Source organism: Panicum hallii, chromosome 8 (genome assembly GCF_002211085.1).
Source record: "Panicum hallii strain FIL2 chromosome 8, PHallii_v3.1, whole genome shotgun sequence".
Taxonomy (NCBI): domain Eukaryota; kingdom Viridiplantae; phylum Streptophyta; class Magnoliopsida; order Poales; family Poaceae; genus Panicum; species Panicum hallii.
Genome location: NC_038049.1, coordinates 38,684,388 through 38,701,770, shown reverse-complemented (window position 1 = coordinate 38,701,770; position 17,383 = coordinate 38,684,388).

Genomic DNA, 17,383 nt, shown 5'->3' with positions numbered 1-17,383 from the left:
TTTGTATTCTCTCTGTTGCATGTAGTAGGCTTTACTTAACAAGTTTAGGAAGAATATAGTGAGACCACATGCCCCTTCCCCTCATTTTTTTCTTTTTTTTTTGAAGTTGTGAAGGTTAATGGGCTCCTAGCAAGCTCGAGACCAAAGTCTGCCCTGCTGAAAACAATTGACAATCAATAACACTCATGGAAAGTTTTGAGCTAATGAATATTCCTCTAAGCATATTTTCTTATTATTTTCTAATATCATAGCCATAAGCTTTTCATCACTCTAATCCACTTACATAGTGTCTAGTTGTTACAATTACATAGTGTCTAGTTGTTACAAGTTATACCTTATCAATTTTTGAGGCAATAACAAATTAACCAGCAATACATCTTGTACTAAAGAATCAAATACCAACAGTCTAAATATTATCTAGATTATGCGTCTAGAAAATCCCTCAATATGTTAAATAAGCAAATAGTGTATAATTATTATTCTGGGAATTCTGTGGTTTCCCTACATGCCATGGTTACTAGAATTAAGCTTGTCACTAGAAACTACCTTAGTGCGGCAAAGCCGCGCCGATTTGGCGATTAGCCAGTGTTCCTTGTTTCGAAGTAGGAAGTAGTTTTACTGGCGATGATGTGTGAGGAGGTTTAAAGCTGAGTTACATGAATTTTTTTTGTCTACCTTTGTCGCTTGAGGATAGTTTTGCTGGGGCATTTCTATTTCTTTTGCAAAGATTGGGCTTCGTGGATTTCGGGCCTAATCGGCATACCTTTTTATGTAGAATATTATTATTACTAGATAATTGAATTCGTCAATGCAATTAAGAACTTGAGGTGTACAATTACATTGCTGATTTCTGGTTTGGGTGATCTGCTCTAGTTTATGTTCCGCTCGTGCTTAGTCTTTTGTTAGACTCGGGTACACGGAACTGTGCACGTGGCATACTTAGGATACGGGTTGAGACATGGCCCGCGTCCTACTCTGTTGTAACTACTCGTAGTGCACTAGGATTACTCGTGCAGTAGTGAAACTAGTTGGACATGGTAGAAAACTATCCGAGAAGTACTCAGATAGGACTCCTAGGTTTGAACCCGACTAGGACTTCCATGTAAACCTATCCCTCCAGACTATATAAGGGCGAACAGGGACCCTCTCGGAGACAATCACCATCAAAGGTAATATAAACCACACAGGATGTAGGGTATTACGCTCTCGGCGGCTCGAACCTGTCTAAACCTTATGTTCCTTTGCACCTTCGAGTTCCTGATCTCGGTGACACCCTACCTACAATTCACCACCTCAGGGGTATCCCTCGGTGGGTGTGGCGGTAAAACACTGACAGCTGCCGCACCAGGTAGGGGAGTTCATCAAGCATCCACCGAAGAATTCGATGGCATCCTTCAACTTCACCAGCGTTGTGCTCGACGAGGGCACAACTTTCATCCTCGGCTCTTGGATTTGCGTCGCCAACGGTTTGGGTGGCCTCAACAGCCACCTAGCCAACTCCAAGGAGCCGGAGGCCTCTTCATCAACTCCAAGCAGCAATCTCCACGAGTTCATCGACAACCTCGACGATCTGTTGTTTCCCGATCTTGCCTTGCGGATTGAAAAGATATCCGTTTTTGACACGACTTCCACTCGTGACGCACCAGATCTATTCGGGTCGGATTCAAACCAATCTGAAAAGACCTCACAATCTAAATCCCTCTCTGACTTGGAGGAGGATTTGGATCTACTGCTCAAGATCAAGGATGTGGGAGCCACCGCTTGCCGGGGGGCCCACGTTTTCGATAACTACTCGGACTACAAAGGAGAGTACTCTCCGTGCAATACTACACCTTCAAGCCAGTCCCGAAAAGGACTCGGAGACGAGGGAGCCACCGCTCGTCGGGCGGCCCCCGCCCTTGAAAACCACTCGCAACCCGACGGCCACACCGAATCTTTTTCGTGCAGCCATCTAGGTTTAACCATAACATCAACGCCGCAAGGATGCTTCGTGTACTGGAAGGGCTTTGAGCCCTCCGAACTACTCGATTACGAGTCCCGTCTTGTGGCCTTCACGCAGGAACTACCCTTCCAGGAGGGTAGACCTCTCTCTCCCATCGCGGAAGAAGGTGAAAGTAGCGCAGAGCTACTCGACCATAGCCGTACAGCTAACCACTCGCCGGATCGTCAAGTCTGCATGGCCTCCCTTCACAATGCGGAGAACGACGAGCTGGACCAACAGTATGATAGCAAGCAACTCGCGGACGTCTTAGCCAACGAGCCCATAGCTGATGCTTCCCAGGATGAAGACGAGGAGCACCGAAGGATCCGGCGGGTAAAGAACGCCAAGCGCGCCCAACGCAGGCGCAATGCGCAGAATCGCGCCCACGAACCAAGGGATCTAAACAACGCTTTCGCAGCAGTCACGGATTGGGAGTACCGTACGCCGATTAGCGCCATCGTAGAAGCAGTCGTCTTAGCTCAACAACTCCCATCCAATCTTTAGATACAAAGGCTACAGTATCTGACCCAGCACGCGCTCGTGCAACTCGATGGGCAACTTCCAATGTCTTCCACTCGGAATCAGCCCTCGAGGTCTGAGCGCCATGGTGATACCACGCTGGTCAGTCGCACCCCCCGGAGGAGGCCCCGGGAGCCGGATGAACGACAACCGCCAGTGCAACGAAGGCCACCCATCCGCGCGTGGCAACAATGAACAAGAGGTACAACAACCCGCTTGCAACCAACATGGTGCAAGGCATTGAGGCCAAGATTCACTCGAGGCCAACCTCCATGAAGCTCCCACGATCGACCTCAGGCAGAAGATCAAGAAGGCCGCGACGTGTGATGTGTTATTGAAGCAAGGCAAAGGGATCGTTTCGGCAGGTGCCAAGACGATGACGACAGTGACCGTCCCCACCTTCACCACCAGCATCACCGACAAGTCCTATCCAAAGGACTTCAAACTAGTCGGAATCCTGAAGTACGATGGTAAGCACGACCCGCGCGCAGTGGATTCGTTGCTACTCCATTGCTATTAAAGTTTCAGGGGGATCCAACTCCACAAAAGCTCTCTACTTCCTGGTGGCTCTAGAGTCTGCACCCCTCACGTGGCTTGAAAGCCTCAAGCTAAACTCCATCGACTCGTGGGAGGACCTCAAGCGGACTTTCATCGACAACTTCCAAGGATCCATGATCAGGGCGGGTACTCGCCACGATCTATCCCAGGTGAAGTAAGAGATGAACTAGACCCTGAGGTCCTACACCTGGTGTTTCTTCGAGACGCGCACCACCATCGCCAACATCACTGACGAAGACGTCATCCGTTGCTTCCAGAACGGGCTCTTCTCGAAGCATACGTACCATGACTTCGGGCGCAACCGCCCAACTACTGCTGTAGAGCTGCGCGACATGATGGCACGGTGGGCTGACCAAGAGGACGAGGAGAACGACCGCTTCCCCAAGTGCAACCACGACAAACAAGGCAATGGCAACTATCACTTCGACAAAAGCTAGCGGAACCACTTGGGGAACACACGAAAGCGCAAGCCAGACCATGAAGTAGCGGCTGTCGAGTGCAATCCGCATGGCAAAAAGTCGGGAAACAACCACTTGGAATACGAGCAAGTCATGCATAGACAGTGCCCGATACACCCGAAGTCGCGACACACGCTCTTCGAGTGCGTCACCATCCGCTAGTCACTCAATGCACCACGCCTCCCTCAAGGAGGAAAGCGAAAGGACCAGGAGGATGATGAGGGAGGTGACAAGTTGGGGCTCATGACTTCCAGGACCCGAAGAACGTTGTCAAAGTCATGTTCGGCGGAGATGGAGGATTCCCCTCTAGGCGCACGCAGAAGTTAACCCTGCGTGAAATACTCTTTGTGGAGCCGGCCACGACAAGGCCTCTGAGATACAGCGAGGTCCCGATCTCCTTTTCTAGAGACAATCAATGGACCAGCTTCTTGGAGCCGGGAAAATTCCCGCTCGTCCTAGACCATGTCGTGGCAGGCTCACAGCTAACCCGAGTACTCATCGACGGCGGGAGCGGCCTCAACCTGCTTTTCGCGAGTACTCTGAAGAAGATGGGACTGGACATCTCCAAGATGCTCACTCACAGAAAAGCTCCTTTCTATGGCATTGTCCCAGGTACCGCGGCTACACTACTCGGGTCAGTGGTCCTGCCAATCACCTTTGGGATGAAAGACAACTACCACACCGAGTACATCAAGTTCGAGGTGGCAGATTTTGACTCGTCATACCATGCCATCCTTGGCAGACTGACACTAGCCAAATTCATGACCGTGCCCCACTACGTCTACCTGTTACTCAAAATGCCAGGCAAGACAGGCATACTCACACTTCGTGGTGACCTGAAGAAGTCGTACGACTGCAACCAGGAAGCAATCGAGTACACCACGAAATTATGCGTGCCAGAGCCGTCTGCAGAAGTAATTGCGGCCGCGCAGAAGCTGACCAACTTAGAGATGGAGATCTCCAACCAGCGGCCTTGCTAGTCGAGGGTTAAACCCAACCCCAGTGACATCAGCATCAAGGCCATACAGCTGCAAGAAGGCGACCTGTCCAAGACTGTTCTGATCGAGGGCAGCTTAGGCGACAAATAGAAAAACGCGCTCGTCACCTTCCTTAGGGCCAACCGGGACATATTCGCGTGGAAACCAGTGGATATGCTAGTGGTGCCCAAGGAGTTGATCAAGCACTGCCTAAAAGTCAACCCTAAAGTCACTCCGAATAAGCAATGACTACGATGCTTCATCCCCGACTATCGGTGTTTAACCGGCTGCCCATCGAGGGATATACCCAAGGTGGTAGGTTTTGGGTGAGGGGACGCCGAGATCAGGAACTCGAAGGTACAAGAAACACAAAGCTTAGACAGGTTAGGGCCGCTAGGTGCGTAATACCCTACGTCCTGTAGTGGTTTGTATTGCCTTAGGTGTAAAATGATCTAGAGATCGTGTTTTAAGAGGGGTCCCTGTCCTCCCTTATATATCCGAGAGGCCAGGGTTACAAAGATACTAACCAACACCAGCTAAGGAATCGTACCAGAACATATCTCGAGTAGATTCCCTCTGTATCGGTTAGCTCTATCTCCTACTTAAACGGGATAAATAAGAGATAAACGAGATAAATAAGAGATAAGATGGACTTAATGTCTTAAACTACGCTATGTACGCAGCCCCGTAGCCCCGGGTCTGACAAGCCCCCGAGCTCTTCGTAGCTGAGTACTGCAGGCTTATCGAGTACTTCCGAAGTAGTCTTCGACTTCTTCAAAAGCTTCGTCTTGAAGTCCTTCTTCGAGTACTTGCTTGGCTGCATCGAAGCTATGAGGTGCTCATGCCCTGAATTTTATTTTTAACATGGTGTGCGATTTGAAAAATCGCACTCCATATGGGGTAGCCCCCGAGCCTTAGGTTGAATCGGAGAATCAGGCTAAGGGTCCCATTAGTCTGTAATCCTCCTTATCCTTCAAAGAAATTTGAAAAATAAGTAGTCGATGCCACGTATCCCGCAGCCTCCGAGCCTTGAATCCAAATCCCACAAAATTGGAGATAAGGATCCGAAAACCGTGGCATGCAGGCTAAAAAATGACAACTTGAGAAATTACCAAAATGAAGATACAAATGATGGAAATTAGATCATGAATCCGAAAAACCCCTTTTTTCGAGCTAATTAACCCTGAAAAAGTAAGTAGTCGAATACTTAATCCAAACAGTCCACCAAATGACCCCTCAGCTTCGGAATATTCCCAAAAACGACTCTTGAACTTCAGAACAGTAAATTTTCCCCACCCCACTGGTTATTTAACCCCACGGCAGCAGTGAGAAAAACTGTGCTTCCAATCTGCATTTTGCCAAGAGCCACAAAAATCCCCAATTAGAGCCACGCGCCGCCACCATCCCCCCCAAAGAAATCCCCCAACCCTGATCTCCCCGCCCCTCTCCCCGCAGCCCCCGAGCATCTCGTGGCAAGCGAATCAGAGATGGCGCCCAAGAAATCAGAGATCAAAGGGAAAAAGAAGGAGGCGCAGCCGTCGACCGGATAGTGGACATACAGTAAGTGCTCCCTCACCGATCTGAATAGGCTAGTTTCCGAGGGGTTGCTGCAAGAGAAGAATCTTGTCAACTGGCGCCCCTCTTTCCGTGAACCTTTTCCCATGGAAAATCATGCCCCCTAGCTCCCCGGAAAAACAAATAACCCACCTGTGGTGAGGCCGGAGTGGAATCTCGAACTGTCCGGGGAAAACATGGATCAAGTCGAGGAGCTATTAGACCTCATAGAGGCACACAAGATGATGGGGGTGACCGATGCTTCTGTTATGTTTTCTTTCTTCAAACGCCGAGTCCAACCGATCCTACAGCGCCACCGACTTGGATTCGAGTACACCGGCTCTGAAGATCCATCTCGCATGTGGGCAGAGGAGCTGTCAGACGACGCCGCTCTCCTCCGAGTCAGACGAGTGCTGCTGGACGTGGATGCCGTGCCGTACGTGCCGGAACTGTTTACCGCATGAAATCCACCCAAACCTGTAAGTACTCGACTACTTTTTGTTGCAATCTATCTTTGTTATGCCATCGCTAACTGAGAAACTTCCGCAGGGACACACCAAACTATACCGCAGCTACCTGCCATGACCCGATATCCCCCGGTCGGACCACCTCCTCCCCAGCGCCGCTGTAGAAGCCAAAAGGGCTCGCATAGCTGCAGCTCAGCGCAGCAGCGGGTCCACAGAGGATGTGAGCCCCCAGGCAAAGGAAGAAGCTGAAGGAGAAGCGCAACGGGACAACTCCTCCGAGCCAGTCGTGGAGTTGGCCGACGCTTTGCCGCTGGTGCCGCAGGGTCGTCGGATAGTGCAGAAACGGAAGGCGCAAGAAATCGAATCTTCCGGGTACTTGTTGTTGTTTTGTTGTATTGCTATATGTTGATATTGTGTCGTGCTTACAATGAACTCCTGTAGTCCTTCCGCCTCCTCCTCCCAGGCCGAGCCTGAAGAAGAAGCGGCTCCATCGGCCGCCGCAGCAGTCACCATCGTCGTGGCGGGGACCGTGCCATTGGCTGGTGAAACCCCGCCGCCCGCAACGGAAACGCCACGACAGGCCTTGCGGGTGAAAAAGGGCCATCAAGAAGAAGTCTACACTGTAAGTTTGCCTCTGGCTGCACAATAAATATTTTGATCGTTCGACTTGTGTGTTGTCTGACTTCAACTTCGTCAGAGCTGCAAGCGCTGCGGACCTCCAGCTGACGCCGGCCTCGACTACCCCAGCCCCCGGGTCTTCGACCCAGGAAGGATCTTCTGGCGTGGGGCCAGTCACGGCGGCTCCAGCCCCCGAGCCGTTAGCCCCCGAAGGGCCAATGCCCGCGGAGCCAGCCCCCGAGGTGGACGCGACGCTGCCCGACTTGCCGCCTCCCAAGCTCCAACAAGTCGAAACCGGAGCTAGTGGCGGGGAGCAAGTCGAGGCTCCTGATGCCGCTCCTACGGATGGCACACGTAAGCATTTGACCGCCCCCGCTAGCTGCCGAAATCCAAGCGCTATATACTGAAAACACTTTGTGCTTGCAGGTGCTCAGCGGTCACCGCCCGAAGAGGCCACGGGAACCTCAAGGAGACCCGTTGAGCTATTCCTGACCGGGTCCGGGTATCGGGATGTCATCGCCGCCGACCTGGTGGATGATCCGTTGCTGACGGACAACAACATAGAGAACTTGAAGAAGGCGTGTGACTTTGCCATGGTACGACCTGAGTACTTTCCTACTGGTAAACACTATCGAGTTGCTTATCTAAATTTCCCTCCTTATGCAGAATGTGATCGCCCACTCCCAGAAGAAATCAGAAAAGCTGAAAACCGTTGTGAGTGATCACCAAGAGCTCGCCGCCCTGGAAAGGCGCATCGCCGACGACAAAACAAAGATCTGCTCCCTCGAGAAAGCGAATTCCGAACTCCGAGAACAACTCGAGGTGCAAGGGAAAGTGCACCAAGAGCAGCTCAGAGAGCAGGAAAAAGCGCACCAGGAGCAGCTCAAAGATCAAAGGAAAGCGCACCAAGGTAAGCCATTGCTTCCCTTGAGTACTTGCATTTATCAATTTGTCCTGGATTCTGAAAAAGCTCTTCACCACAGAACTTAGGAAAATGTTAATATATAAAGAAGAGCTGCTTACTGACGTGAAGAACCTGCTGTATCGGCGTACAGATGACATCGAGAGGCTGCAGAAGGTGATCAGCGATACTAAACAACAGTTCGCCGACTGCCTTCAGCAAGTCAAGACGCTGGGTGAAGAAAAAGAGCAGCGATAGAAGGAGCTCGAAGATCTCAGGGGGGCCGCCCGGGAGTTGGTGGACATGGTGGATCCCCCAGAGGAAGGCGAAGCAAGCCCGCGGCCCCTACCAGAGTGACTCCGCGAAGCCCCGAAGAAAGTGCTAAAATTCCTCACAGAGGCTCCAGTTGCGTGCGTCAGCAACACCCTTGCAGTTGTGAAGTCTTTTTTGCTGAACGCGCGATTGGAGATATTTGCTCAGGGCATGGCTGCAGATTGCATCGAGGGTCAATTCGACCAATACCTCCAAGAAGCCCGACCTGTAGCAGAACAAATAGTTCAAAGTGTACTGCAGGATTAGGGTATAAAGAACAAGTTTTTACTTCCTTGTATATATAGTTTCTTTGATGTCTCTACTTGTGTGTGTGTGTGTGTGCGCCTTGGCTGAATTGGAATCCAGGCTTACGAGGCTAAGTAGTAGACACTACCCTGGGTGCAGCGACCCGGAAGGCAGTCACAGCTCCAAGCGGGTACTCATCTAACAAGGTAGCCACAACTCGACTAAGCGGGGCTAAACTATTAGGAAAGAACGCGAGCATCATCGTGGAATTGCCGTGCGTTAGGCAGAAAAACAAAACTACCCTGAGTGCACCGACTCTGGGTGTAGTCGAAGTCGCTCCTCATATGAGCGCGCTCCTTGAGTTAGGTAAGAACCAGACGGATGGTTCGAACTCGTTGGGAGCGGACGCGGGCATCGCCGTGACTCTGCCGTGTTTATGGCAAGAACGAAACTACCCTGAGTTGAACGACTTGGGATGTAGTCGAGGTAGCTCTTTACGCGAGCCCATCCAACAAGCTGGATAGAAACCAGTCGAACGAATCGAGTTGTTGGGATAGATGCGACTACTGTCGCGTGCGACCATCCAAGGTCGCGGCAGAAGTCGAGCCGTAGAAGATATGAGCGGAGCGGTCGGTTACGTCGAAACATGAAATCGATAAGATATATACGTGGCCGTGGCCTCCGTGCAATTCACGACAAGAAGCGGATTTATGTAAATACTGCAAGTGGCCGTAGCCTCCGCATGTTCACAGAGAAATTTACACCCCGAATCTTGTGGCGCGTAGCCTCCAAACTGATTTGAGGAAAGGAGACCGTCTAAACCCCCGGAGATTCGGCTATATCCGGACATCTTCTCATGGGTAGAACTTGCGCAGGTTCTGGATGTTCCAAGAGTTTGGAATAGCTTGACCCTCGGGATATTGTAGTCGATAAGACCCTGGTCTTGTAACATGTTTGACGACAAACGGGCCCTCCCACCTTGAGTTGAGCTTGTGTAGGCCGGACTCGACTTGAATGCGATGCAAGACCAAGTCACCGATGCTGAATGACCGCTCCCTCACGTTGCGATCATGATATCGCCGGATCCCCTGCAGATATCGGGCTGACTGAATGAGAGCAGTGCAGCGAGCCTCTTCAACAGAATCGAGCTCTAATTGCCTCGCCTCGTCCACCTCGCCTTTGTTGTACATTTCAACCCTTGGGGATTTCCACATGATATCGGCCGGTAAGATAGCCTCGGAGCCGTATACGAGGAAGAAAGGCGTTTGTCCTGTGGCTTCGGACGGCTGAGTCCGAAGCCCCCAGACGACATGTGGCAGCTCATATATCCATTTGCCCCCCTTCTTGCTGTTTTCGTTGTAGAGTCTCTTTTTGAGACCGTCGATTATCAAAACGATCGCCCTTTCAACTTGTCCATTGGCCCTTGGGGTGTGCGACCGAGACATATTTAATCTCGATACATGCATTCTCGCAGAATTCCTAGAACTGGTTGGCCGTGAAATTGGATCCCAAGTCTGTGATGATGCTATTGGGGAAGCCGAAGCGGTGCAAGATATCCGAGATGAAGTCAACAACCCGATCTGGTGTGAGCTTGGCTATCGGCTTGTACTCAATCCACTTGGTAAACTTGTCGATAGCCACCAGAACATGGGTGAAATCGTCTGGCACCGTTGTGAAGGGCCCAATCATGTCGAGGCTCCAACAAGCAAAGGGCTAGGATGGCGGTATGGTATGAGGCTGTGGGCTGGAACATGAGTCTGCTTGCCGAAGAATTGACAATTTTGGCACCTGCGCACGAGATCCTTCGCGTCGGATACTGCAGTGGGCCACCAGAAACCAGTCCTGTATGCCTTCCCCACCAGTGTTCTTTAAGCTGCGTGGTTACCGCAGACACCCTCGTGGATCTCCCGCAATATGTCGTAACCTTCTTCCTTTGTGACGCACTTCATGAGAACACCTGACCGAGCGCCGCGCCGATAGAGCTTGCTGTTGACCAGGACAAAACCCTTGCTTCTGCGCATGACGCGTCCCGCCTCTGCGCTTCTGGCATCAATTCCTGCTGGTAACTTTTGATCTCAGATGAAGTCGATAAAAGTCTCTCGCCAGTCCTCTTGTAGCACCATAACCTCTCGATCGTGTTGTTGGGGACCCACGTCGATGGTTACCTGCGGAGAAGACTTGATGGATGGCTGCTTGAGCTCCTGGACGAAGACTCCCGGTGGGACCTGAGCACGTGTCGACCCCAGTTAGGACAAGGTGTCTGCGCCAACATTGTGCTCTCGCAGCACGTGATGAACCTCCAAGCTGGAAAATTTGTTTTCTAGCTTGCGCACTTCCTGCACGTAGGCCTCCATCATCTCCTTGTTGCAGTCCCACTCTTTGTTGACTTGCCGCACAACGAGGAGAGAATCGCCATACACAAGTAGTCGCTTGATCCCTAGTGATACTGCCAAACGAAGCCCGTGAAGTAAGGCTTCATACTCGGCTTCATTGTTGGATACCGCCCACAGGATCTGAAGGACATACTACAATTGTTCACCTCGTGGAGAAATAAGCAGAACTCTAGCACCGCCACCATCGAGCTTGAGGGACCCATCAAAGTACATGGCAGTGGCCTCATCTTCAGAGACTGCTTTGAAGTCGTTCTCTTCGCTAGCGTTGGCAGTGGCCTCATCTTTAGAGACCGCTTCGAAGTCGATGATGGGAAAACCACCATCATCCTCGCCTTCTTCCGCCATTAGCACCTGGCGGGAGGTGAGCTCGTGAGAGCTCGCGTCGACTAGTTCAGTCGACCTCTCCGCCGCTATAGCCAACGGCCTGCCCTCTTGAAAGGGCAGGGGCTCGAGGTGAGCCACAAGTCGACCCTCTGCCTCGAGTAGATCGGAGAGCGCCATGCCCTTCCAATGTACAATGCGCCCCTCCGGCATGGAGGTGATCACCAGATCACTGGAGCCCAAACAACCCGAAGCCCCCCGACACGCGGTGGCTTCAGGCCTTCCGCCCTGGAGCAGAAAGTCCAGGTCCTTCTCTAGCATGAAGAGGGACCCAGAGACGTTGGCCTCCTGGAGATCAGTGGCCGATTTGCATGAATCGAATTGGGATCGGTTATGCGGGTCCCTAGATTGGAACGAGTCCATCCCAGGGGAAGTTGCTGCAACGCTGGAAGAAGTCGAGTCTGGAGCAGACTCCACCCCCATCTTTGTCACAGAAACGCAGGTCGATAAGTCATCGAGATCGTCGATGAACTTGTCGAGGTCGCTATGGAGATCCGCAGCGGAGATCTTTGGCTTCATGTCGACGAGGAATCGCCGAAAATCACCCACACCATCTGCGATGCAGACCCACGAGCCAAAAATGAGTGTCGTGCCCTGAGAGGGAACTGACCTGGTGAATTTGAAAGACGCCATCGAGCTCGCCGGTGGATTTTCGACGCATCCCTCTACCTGGCGCGCCAGCTGTCGGTGTTTAACCGGCTGTCCACCGAGGGATATACCCAAGGTGGTAGGTTTTGGGTGAGGGGACGCCGAGATCCAGAACTCGAAGGTACAAGGAACACAAAGCTTAGACAAGTTCGAGCCGCTAGGTGAGTAATACCCTACGTCCTGTAGTGGTTTGTATTGCCTTAGGTGTAAAATGATCTAGAGATCGTGTTTTGAGAGGGGTCGCTGTCCTCCCTTATATATCTGAGATGCCAGGGTTATAAAGATACTAACCAACACCAGCTAAGGAATCATACCAGAACATGTCTCGAGTAGATTTCCTCTGTATCGGTTAGCTCTATCTCCTACTTAAATAGGATAAATAAGAGATAAACGAGATAAATAAGAGATAAGACGGACTTAATCTCTTAAACTACGCTATGTACGCAGTCCCGTAGCCCCGGGTCTAACACCGACAATAGGGAGGCCATCAAGAAAGAGCTAGCAAAACTACTCGCAGCTGGTTTTATTAAAGAAGTGTACCACCCCGAGTGGTTAGCTAACCCTGTACTAGTATTGAAAAAGAATAACAATGGATGGAGGATGTGTGTGGATTATACTGATCTCAATAAACACTGCCCGAAGGACCCCTTCGCGCTCCCACGCATTGACCAAGTCATCAACTCTACGGCTGGCTGTGTCTTGCTCTCCTTCCTTAACTGCTACTCGGGCTACCATCAGATAGCTCTCAAGGAGGAAGATCAGATCAAAACTGCGTTCATCACCCCCTTTGGAGCGCATACACTACAATGTCATTCGGTTTGAAGAATGCAGGAGCCACCTATCAACGGGCTATCCAACTGTGCCTTGCGAACCAGCTACACTGCAACGTTGAAGCTTACATGTATGATGTGGTTATCAAGATCAGATCCCACGATGAGTTCATCACTGATCTTGAGGAGACATTCAACAGCTTGTGGAAGTTTTGATGGAAGCTTAACCCGACGAAGTGCGTCTTTGGTGTGCCACAAGGAAAACTACTCGGGTTCATTGTTAGTCACCAAGAAATTGAAGCAAATCCATAGAAGATCAACGCCATTATAGCCATGGACGCTCCAAGGATGATCAAGGACGTCTAGAAGCTCACAGGCTGCATGGCAGCTTTGAATCGATTTATCTCCCGACTTGGAAAAAGGGGACTACCTTTCTTCAAATTGCTCAAGCTCCATGATAAGTTCCAGTGGGCTGAGGAGGCAAACTAGGTGCTGCAAGATCTCAAGCACCATTTCCAGTCGCCACCCATCCTGACAGCTCCCCGACTAGGCGAGAATCTGCTACTCTACATCGCCGCGACTACTCACGTCGTCAACACGACAATGGTGGTGGAACGCCAGGAGGAAGGCCACGCCTTCGGGGTGCAGTGACCAGTCTACTTTATCAACTAAGTCCTCTCTGAATGTAAGGTTCATTACCCAATGATTCAAAAAATTCTTTATGGTATACTCATCACTTCCAGGAAGCTTCACCACTATTAACCGCATACAATATTCTAGTGGCCTCCAACTTTCTATTGGTGGATATCCTCCACAATCGGGATGCTACTGGGCGCATCTCCAAGTGGGCCATGGAGCAGGGAGCCCTCACACTCGATTTCAAGCCCCGGACAGCCCTCAAGTCGCACACACTAGTCGATTTCATGGCGAAGTGGCGAGAAAACCAAGTGGAAGCCCCAACCAACCAGCCAGAGCATTGGGTCATGTATTTTGACGGCTCACTCAAGCTCGGTGGCGGTGGTGCGAGAGTACTTTTTATCAGCCCGAGAGGAGAACAGCTCATGTTTTAAATACTATTCGAGGTCTCTAACAACGAGACCAAGTATGAGGCATTATTGCATGGGCTACGCCTGGCAATCTCTCTGGGCCTCAAGTGACTACTCGTCTACGACGACTCCTTACTGGTGGTGCAACAAGTCAACAAGGAGTGGGACATCAACAAGAACACCATGGACGCTTATGTTATGAAAATACGCAAGCTCGAGAATAAGTTCTCGAGGTTGGAAATTCACCATGTGATCCGCGACAACAATGTGGGCGCAGATGTGCTCTCCAAACTGGGTCCCGATCGAGCTAATGTCCCACCAGGAGTTTTCATTCACGAGTTGCATCACCCTTCCATCAGGGCACCAGACTCAAGTTCCATCACTCAAGGCCCCAAGGAACTCGACCGAGAGGTCTTGATGATCAAGGTCGACTGAAGGGTGGCCTTCATCAACTACATCCAGGAGCACAAACTACCCCCCAGCATCGACCCAAAAAGCACTGAAGCTACTCGCATTGTAAGGCACAACAAAGGGTATGTTCTAATCGGGGGTAACCTGTACAAGCGTGGATCAGCATCAGGCATACACATGAAGTATGTCAGCACGGAAGAGGGCAAAGAGATACTCCAAGAGATTCACGATGGCGTGTGTGGGAACCACGCGGCTTCTCGTACACTAGTCGGCAAGGCGTTTCGATCTAGTTTCTACTGGCCAACTGCTTTGGCAGATGCCGAAGCACTTGTTCGCCAGTGTACCAATTGTCAATTCTTTGGCAAACAGCCTCATGTTCCGGCTCATAACCTCATCACCATACCACCTTCATGGCCGTTTGCATGCTGGGGCCTGGACATGATAGGGCCCTTAACAATTGCGCCAGGAGGTTTCACATACGTGTTGGTGGCCATCGACAAGTTTACCAAGTAGGCCGAGTACAAGCCAATCGCAACGCTCTCTGCGGATCGAGTGGTTTCTTTCATCTGCGACATCTTACACCACTTTGGCTTCCCCAACACTACCATTGCAAATCTAGGATCCAATTTCCACTCGTATTAGTTCTAGGACGTTTGTGAACACAGTTCCATTGAAGTCAAATATGTCTCAGTGGCACACCCACGGGCCAACGGCCAAGTTGAGCGTGCCAACGGTTTATTCTTGATGGATTGAAGAAATGACTCTATGAAGAGAATAACAAAAAGGATGACAACTAGATCGATGAGATCTTATCAGTAGTCTGGGGGCTTCGCATACAACCAAGAAAAGTCGCAGGACAGTCACCTTTCTTGCTTGTATATAGGTCTGAAGCTATATTACTAGCTGATGTGATGTGGAAGTCTCCATGACTGGAGATGTTTGAAAAAGGCAAGGCTGACACTGCAAGTCATCTCGAGCTTGACTCAGCTGAGGAAATCAGATGCAATGTCTTGTTCCAGTCGACCCGCTACTTACAAGGCGTTCGTCGTTACCACGACAAGAACGTTCAGCGACGCTCTTTCAATGTTGGAGATATGATCCTTCGACAAATCCAGGATGACACCAGGTTACACAAGCTCAACTCGCGATGGGAAGGGTCTTTCATTGTGCACAATTGTGCACAAGGTTACAGGCCCTGTATCTTATCGCTTAGGTTACTAATTCTTGGAATATCGAGCATCTATGCTACTTTTATCCTTGATCAATTGGGACATTTTCTATTGCTGCCTGGAGATTGATACTTCCAATACAACTCCATTTTACCGGTTTACGACTGGTACTACGCATAAGTTTGCTGAAGGGGCCTCGCTTCCATACTTTCATTAACTAATTACTAGTTCCCGACTAGTATCTTGGGTTACTGAAGGGGTCTTGCACTTATACTTCCAGTATAACGCCGTTCTACTAGTTTATGACCGGTACTACGCGTAAGGTTACTAAAGGGGCCTTGCGCTCATATTTCGTTTTACTTGTTTCCGACTGGTACTTCGTGCAAGTTTGCTGAAGGGGCCTCGCTCCCTTATTTTCAATAACATATTACTTGTTTTCGACTTGTACACTATGTTATTGAAGGGGCCTCGCTCCCACGGCAAAAGGTTTACTGTTTACGACTAGTTCTACACCTGTTTGACTACTTCGACTACTCATCTTGATTACAATCCTAGTCGGGATCGACTCCGACTAGATGGCTTCATCGACTATTCAAGACTCAGCGGCTACTTGCCCAATGACTGAACTCGGGGGCTAGCGCCACCATTCTGCTACGACTATTTTATGCTTATCATCTGGCTCTTGGCTCGGGGGCTTGATGGGACAAGGCACTAGCGTGCCTCAAGGGACAGCTCTCATGCTTACATGCTGGATGTTGTACAACTACTCGACAATAACCGATCCAAGAGGCTTTTTAAGATTTATCTTGGGTAGATGTTTATTAACCATTATTTCAGGGATTTTATTCCAAAATAAGGGATTTGTTCAAATTATTACCCAGAGGACTTATTTAGTCATTGTCTTAGGGCACAAAATTTGATTTGAGAGGTAATTTTGGGTTTTTTTGGGGATGGTATTTGTTTAACAATTTTTTAGGGAATTCATCCCAAAGAAAATGTTTTCAAATTTACTACACCAATTTGCCCGTGTTCACCATCACATCTTTACCATCATATATTGCATGCCATGATTTTTTGGATCCTTTATTCCAAAATTTAGGGATTTGGATTCAAGGCTCAGGGGCTGCGGGACACGTGTCATCAGCGACTTATTTTTTTAAATCTGTTGAAAGATAATGATAGAAGACTCAAGATTAAATTGACCCTCAGCCTGATTATACGAGTCAAACTAAGGATCGGGGGCTACTCCATATGGAGTGCTAGTTTAATCGCACCCCATATAAAGAAGACTGGATGACTACTCGGGCCATGAGCACCTCACAGCCTCGACGCGGCCAAGGAAGCACTCGGAGGACACCTTCAAGATGCTATGAAGAGCTCGGGGGCTTGTCAGACTTCTCCTAGGATATGGGATGGGACATGTCCCACACCCTACATTTATTGTAACTACTCGTAGTGCAGTAGGATTACTCGTGCAGTAGTGAAACTGGTCGGACACGGTAGGAAACTACCCGAGAAGTACTCGGGTAGGACTTCTAGGCTTGTACCTGATTAGGACTTCCATGTAAACCTGTCCCTAGACTATACAGGGGCGCACAGGGATCCCCTCAGGGACAATCAATACAAACCACACAGGACATAGGGTATTACGCTCTCGGCGGTCCGAACCTGTCCAAACCTTATATTCGTTTGCACCTTTCAGTTCCTGATCTCGGCGACACCCTATCTACAAACTCACCATCTCAGGAGTATTTCTCGATGGGCATGGCGGTAAAACACCGACACCTACCTCCATCATCCATCCAAAGTCTCTGCTGCCTCTCGCCTGCATGCTATTCTCTAGACATAACTGATGACTAATGTAAGTTCATGTAAGTGCAGATGGAGCGCATGATTGATTGATGTACAAATAAGGTAGATAGGTATTAAAGAACATTCTAGGACTCTCGTTGAGATTGGGCTACTTAATTATAT